The sequence below is a fragment of the Esox lucius genome, chromosome 19 (genome assembly GCF_011004845.1).
Source record: "Esox lucius isolate fEsoLuc1 chromosome 19, fEsoLuc1.pri, whole genome shotgun sequence".
Taxonomy (NCBI): domain Eukaryota; kingdom Metazoa; phylum Chordata; class Actinopteri; order Esociformes; family Esocidae; genus Esox; species Esox lucius.
Genome location: NC_047587.1, coordinates 35,009,839 through 35,015,876, shown reverse-complemented (window position 1 = coordinate 35,015,876; position 6,038 = coordinate 35,009,839).

Here is a 6,038-nt window from a genome sequence, read left to right as displayed (position 1 = left end):
GTTAAACATACCAGTGACGCAATCTAACTGAACATTTTAGGTTGATGCCTTGTAATCTACAGTACACGACTAGTGTATGTGTATGTCTTTTACTCTTCAAGCCCCTTGAGGCAAATTGTATACATTTAAGAAGCACAGAATGTACTGATTATGTAAAACTGTGAAATGTGTATTTCACTGGTTGTCATTTTGTTGCTGCTTTTATTGGTGACGTTTACTTTGTTCTCTAAACTCCACTGAGTTCCTCCAGTTTGTTTCTTCATGAATCTGTAATGTTTCCTCGTTTCTCTAAACTCCGCTGTTTGATTCTGTGTTTTCATGAATCTGTAACGATTACTAGGTTTTCTAATCTCCACTGATTTCATCCAGTTTGATTCCTTATAAGACTGAGGGCATGAAGACTGGGTTGTATTAATTCTGATGGATACCTTCCGAAAGCTGATTGCCCAGAGTGATCTCTGAACACACCTCCTTTCTTCAGTCAGCTATTCTTTTTAGTTGCAATATTTGCCATTAGAGCATGTTTTGAAGGGTGTCAATTCATTGAGTCATGTTGAATCCAAATCTGTGTGGATGGTCACTGTCTGAGCAATATTTTGCATAACAGTCAAATGGGAAAAGGAATGCCATCATTAAAGGGCGTGTCCTAAACTGTCAAACATCTTCTAACCCTTGTCGGCTCAACAGCTGACACTGATGGCTCCATCCTGGTCTCTGGTAGGCTGATCAGTGGTTTCAACCTGTGGTGTGGGGACTTCTTCCTGTCCACTGCGGTGCTACTGGTATGCGTTTTTTTTTCCTTTCTCCAAAAAATGGAAGTATTAATAGTTATTTTAATTTTATATGCATACAATGCAGTTTGCTATTAATAGTGATAACGATATGCTGGATGCTATTACTACCACTACAAAATCAAGCTACAAAATACTTAAATTCAGCGACTCTGCCAATTGTGGTCCTTAAGCTCCATTGACTCGGATTTGGTGGTCCTTGGAATTTAACGCTTAACTATCCTCTCACGGTAGTTTCTTTGTGAGTAACTTTTTCATGATAATTCCCAATCCGTAACCATCTGGGAATGATCGTTAAATACGAGTTAGATGTTAATACTTATTTGTAATGTGTGGTGTCCAATGACAAAAAAGAAATGTGTGTGTATATAGAGAGAATTGTGTTATGCACAAATCCTTGTAAAGTTTTTAAAGAAAAAAAGTTATTGAAAAATGTAAATTTTTATTTAAGTAAACCAATTTAAAGTACTCACTGGTTGTTTTCTTGCTTTTTCAGTAACTTTGTTTAATTGTTTGAAGATCTGTTGATTGTGTTTTCAGATTTTTTTACCTGCTTTGCTCCCTTTATCAGTGAGAGCATCTTGCAAAACCCTATAATTTATTTTGTGGTGTAAATCAAGCAATTCTTACTGTAGGAAACGATTCATACACTTGATGATTCATACACATGATGTCATCCAACTGTTCATAACAGAGTGAACACCAGAACATAACTGCTCTGTTGGCCAAGTTTCTCAGAAGGATCTTTACACATCACCAGGGAATTCACACTGGTAAGAAACCTGCTCTGACTCTGGGAAGTGCTTTACAGCATCAAGGCCTTTAACGGTTCACACGAGTGTGCAAGCCGGAGGGAAACTGCTCTGACTGTGGGAAGTACTTTACCAGATCAAGTGATCTATCAATTCGTAAGAGAGTGCACAGAGGAGAGAAACTTTATTCCTGCTTGGACTGAGCAGTTTCTCAACAAAGTGAGCAAAGACAACAACTGAGAATTCAAATTGGAGAAACCTTACTCCTTTTGACTGTGCAAATGCTTCTCAAGATCTGGTCTTCCCTTACCTTTTTCTGCATGTCCTTTCAGTTTAAGTGAAGCAAAGAAACCTGAGCGGGACACAAGGTGAAGCATCAGATTCCAGAATGTGCCACATGTTAGCGGATTGGTTCTGCTCACACTTCCTGCTGCAGTTTCACCCCACCTAAGGTTCCACCTGGTAGGTTCTATTGGCCTCCAGAGGTGTAGCTGTTCAAACACACTGCCTGTAGGTGTTTTACATACTGCCACCTATGACTTCTCAATAAAATACCCTGAAGGACCTGAGTTTACTTGAATTATATACAGTTTCTTTAGTAAACACTTGTACATTTCTGAAACTAAATTGTGTTGCCAACTGCTTATTGGTAGTACCTACTGAAGCCACAAGGTGGCAGCAGGTCATAAGATTCTGAACCGTACAAAGGACACTCCAGTCGCATGAAGTACACAGAACAGTTTCCTGTGTGCCTCTTGTTCCAAGCATCATTTTCCAAAAGGCTCATAAATAACATTATCATAACACTTTAATGGGGAGACCTATACGTTTAAGTGATTGCGCCAACAGAATAAATAACATAACATTGTTTTCAAGGCACAATGTTGCTTCCCCTGCAGCTGTTTGTGAACTGTGGCGTTTGGCTTTTGTATGTTGAAATGTCAGGCCTATTCCCCAAGCTGCTCCTCTTGAGAGGCCACAGGAAAGCTCGGCGCATTTCTGCCTGCATGAATAAACCATCTGGCTCCCTGTGGTACTCAGCAGCGTAATCACTTACAGGTCTCTGGAAGCACACAGCCGTTTCCTACACCTTTGTGAAATTGGCAGTAAATTGTCAGGGGGCACCTTGCTAGAGCCATGTTTAGGTATGGTCCCATTTTCACTGGGTGGGCTTGATGGAGGATAGAGGAGACTGGATCTACATTTACGCCACCTGCGTGCATAGTTTTTGCGATTCGTAAGGCAGTGCCATAGTGCTCATAGAAGGGCAGTGCCATAGTGCTCATAGAAGGGCAGTGCCATAGTGCTCATAGAAGGGCAGTGCCATAGTGCTCATAGAAGGGCAGTGCCATAGCGCTCATAGAAGGGCAGTGCCATAGCGCTCATAGAAGGGCAGTGCCATAGCGCTCATAGAAGGGCAGTGCCATAGCGCTCATAGAAGGGCAGTGCCATAGCGCTCATAGAAGGGCAGTGCCATAGCGCTCATAGAAGGGCAGTGCCATAGCGCTCATAGAAGGGCAGTGCCATAGCGCTCATAGAAGGGCAGTGCCATAGCGCTCATAGAAGGGCAGTGCCATAGCGCTCATAGAAGGGCAGTGCCATAGCGCTCATAGAAGGGCAGTGCCATAGCGCTCATAGAAGGGCAGTGCCATAGCGCTCATAGAAGGGCAGTGCCATAGCGCTCATAGAAGGGCAGTGCCATAGCGCTCATAGAAGGGCAGTGCCATAGCGCTCATAGAAGGGCAGTGCCATAGCGCTCATAGAAGGGCAGTGCCATAGCGCTCATAGAAGGGCAGTGCCATAGCGCTCATAGAAGGGCAGTGCCATAGCGCTCATAGAAGGGCAGTGCCATAGCGCTCATAGAAGGGCAGTGCCATAGCGCTCATAGAAGGGCAGTGCCATAGCGCTTTTAAAAAGGCAGTGCCATAGCGCTTTTAAAAAGGCAGTGCCATAGCGCTTTTAAAGAGGCAGTGCCATAGCGCTTTTAAAGAGGCAGTGCCATAGCGTTTATAGAAAGGCTGTGCCATAGCGTTTATGAAAAACATTGACACTGTTGATAGCGGGAGCCATGCTGATGAGCAAGGTGCCACGATTCTTATGTTCCCTGTAAGTAAGGTCACGGTTCATGCAACAGACAAATAATCCTAGAGGTTTTCAGCACAAATATGAAGTGCAGACATCCCTTATCTCTTACCAACTACTTTGCTCCATGTCCACGTATTTTGCTCTTTAAGTTGTCTTTGATGAGAGGCAAATATCACACTGGTAACGCGGAAGTAAAGCCGTTCTTTGGGCAGTGTTACTACAGCAGCCAGCCAATGTGGTTTAAGTCCCAGCGGTGGTTAAAGTTGACATTTCAGAGCCAATTATGCCTGGAATCATCCTCTGGTTTCCCAGCTGTTCTTGCTAATTGCAGTATAATATGTTCCTAAAGTTTAGGTCACTCAGACAACACAATCCAATGCTTTCTAGTTGAGAGGCTACTAGGCCATTAACACAGAGTGAGGTCCTATCCAGTAAGCCCTGTTATCTGTTCAACTATTTTTGGACAGATTAACATACCATTAAAATGGGTTTTATGGCTATGTTGCATCAGAGAATCAGAGAACTTAAATATTAAGATCACTTCATTGTTTCATTGTTTCATATCTCAATGGCTACACCAACACCCATACAGGTAATGAGCAGGTGACACGACCGCCCAGGTGACACGACTGCTATCCCAAGGGTCTAAAATCAAGAGACAGGGTGGCAATGAAATATTTTGGTAACTAGGTTCCACTTTCAGTGAATGTTGAACAATTCCCCCTTCCCTGCTGTGTCTCTGAGCGTTTCACCCAGGGAACCAGTTTTGGAACACTTTGATTTGGCCCAAAGGCCTTCCCTTCCGCCACATCTCCCTGTGCACAAAGTAAACAAATTCCGTGTCCTAGGGGTGTGGTTGCCTTCATGGTGGCTCTTGGGAGACCTGCCTCGGTAATGGGCTCCTATTCCGTCTGGGGGACGACTTTGAACAGGGGCCCTCATCCATCAGTCTGCCGTGTCGTCACAGACCTTTTCCACTTCAATGTTTCCCTTTCGGGTTCGATCTTCTGCCGCGTTGCAGAACGATGTCTGCTCTCTGTCACTTCCCAGAGGTGGACCATGTCCACAGACGCTGGATTTAATCATAGTCAGAGATGCCTCTTCGCCGCTATTTGTCATCTGCATGATCGCGTCGGAGTAGCAACAGCTCCTCTAATCCTTATGGGACGGTGCTTCGTACGGAATGTTCTTTTTTTTTTCTTTTTCCGGTGGTTTGCTCCCGATTCAGCGATGGCTGGACATATTTGAGGTTGAGCTATGCTTGTGCGCAAATGTACTGTCATGTCCCATTCTGCTGAACCTAGATAGGGAACTGGCTAAGAGATGTTCCCGTATCCCTCTGAGGGGGTAGCCTAAAGCTCCCTGTGTACATGTCATTAGTGCCCTCTGCCACAGCACCCAACTGTGAATGACAGCGTCTGAGGACACAGCAGACCCTGCTTTGTTTGATACAATGCCCTTCACCCCTGTGTTTTCAGAGGTTCAAACATAGCCATATTGTGTCTGTTGCACTTACGTTGGGTTTTCGCGCAGCAAGATGAGATTAGATGGGAAATGTACTTTGTTTTCTATCAGGAAAGACCAGCTATTTATGGATTTCAGGAATCTAATTTCCATCTTTCTTACCATATTTCATTCTGCTGTCCTTCTGCTAACCAGATGCCAGCATAAGCCCTTGAGTCTTTCATGCCAGAATTGTGTGGAGAACTGTCACATTGTCAATTCTAATTAGCTGGACACATTAATTGGGTAGGTTTCATCTGGAGCCCATGGGAGTTTGAGAGGTTTTTTTTATATGTGCTGGTTTGCTGTGGAGGCGGCACTTTAGTGAACACTGCTGAGGTTAAACAGATGGTGCAAGAAGGAGGTGCTTGTATGTATGTGTGCATGGATGGACAAAATGTGTGTCCCTTTTTATTTGCTATGTCTGTGATACAAGGCTGTTTAATAAAAACCTGGTTTCACTAACCACCGTGTAATTCTCTATGAATGCTAAATGGATAAAATGGCTATACAAATTAAAATATTTTCAAAACCTGCAGTGTATGCTGTTATTTTAGTAATTTTTGTAAGTATTTTAATGTCTAAATACTGATACTGCTCATGTTAGTGTCACTGTTGATTATTATTGCCCAAATGGCCTCCAGAGCCCTGGTAAAGGCCGTTCAGCTAATACATTAGCCAAGCCTGGATCCACTGACGGGCAAATCCAGGCATTGCCTCCCCAGATAGAATCTGTGTCCCCCACAGATAAAAAATGCCCCCTCAGTCAATTCATCCTGAAGCCTGCCCTGCTATTAGGGACTGGCAATACATACAAAATACAGCCTTCCATTGCTATCTTTATGAAAGGTAATTAACACCAAGTTCATGATATTTGTTAACTAGTGAAGGTAAATGGTAATGACCT